The sequence below is a fragment of the Penaeus monodon genome, chromosome 22 (assembly GCF_015228065.2).
Source record: "Penaeus monodon isolate SGIC_2016 chromosome 22, NSTDA_Pmon_1, whole genome shotgun sequence".
In the NCBI taxonomy this organism is placed as follows: domain Eukaryota; kingdom Metazoa; phylum Arthropoda; class Malacostraca; order Decapoda; family Penaeidae; genus Penaeus; species Penaeus monodon.
This window is the reverse complement of record NC_051407.1, coordinates 8,293,301-8,293,695: the sequence shown is the minus strand read 5'-3', so window position 1 is coordinate 8,293,695 and position 395 is coordinate 8,293,301. Positions and strand designations below refer to the sequence as shown.

At 30.1% G+C, this 395-nt stretch overlaps 1 long non-coding RNA gene across 1 annotated transcript in view; it reads right to left on the bottom strand.

Moving 5' to 3' along the window:
- Nucleotides 1–50: 50 nt before the first annotated feature.
- LOC119586902 overlaps nt 51–395 on the bottom strand; it is a 3,041-nt gene continuing 2,696 nt past the window's right edge. The window contains exon 3 of the long non-coding RNA XR_005229972.1: nt 51–152. This is a non-coding gene — a long non-coding RNA (uncharacterized LOC119586902). The remainder of the gene's footprint in view (nt 153–395) is intronic.

Here is a 395-nt window from a genome sequence, read left to right as displayed (position 1 = left end):
AGTTGTTGTTTTTCTGTCAGTAATATAAAGGGTAAATTAAATCTGACGAGTTCTGAAGAGATCAATTTTATATTAGGGCAAAATAATTCTTCTGAAGATGTGAACTCTCCCAATCTGTATTAAATTAAGGTTCGCCCGTGATGTTACAGTCCCTAAAATAAGACAAAATTTAAGGTAGGCATACATAAACAAGGACAAAATATAAATAAATCAAGAAAATTATATATCAAAGATAGTACTCTACTTTCCAAACATGTAAGAAGGAATTAAAGTTATTAACTGATGTAAAAGAATCAGTAACCTAAAAAAGTAACGTTACATGTATAAGATCACACCTATATTTAAACCCCACACTTACAGCGAATGAAAACAATCCCATATAAACAAAAGCAGGG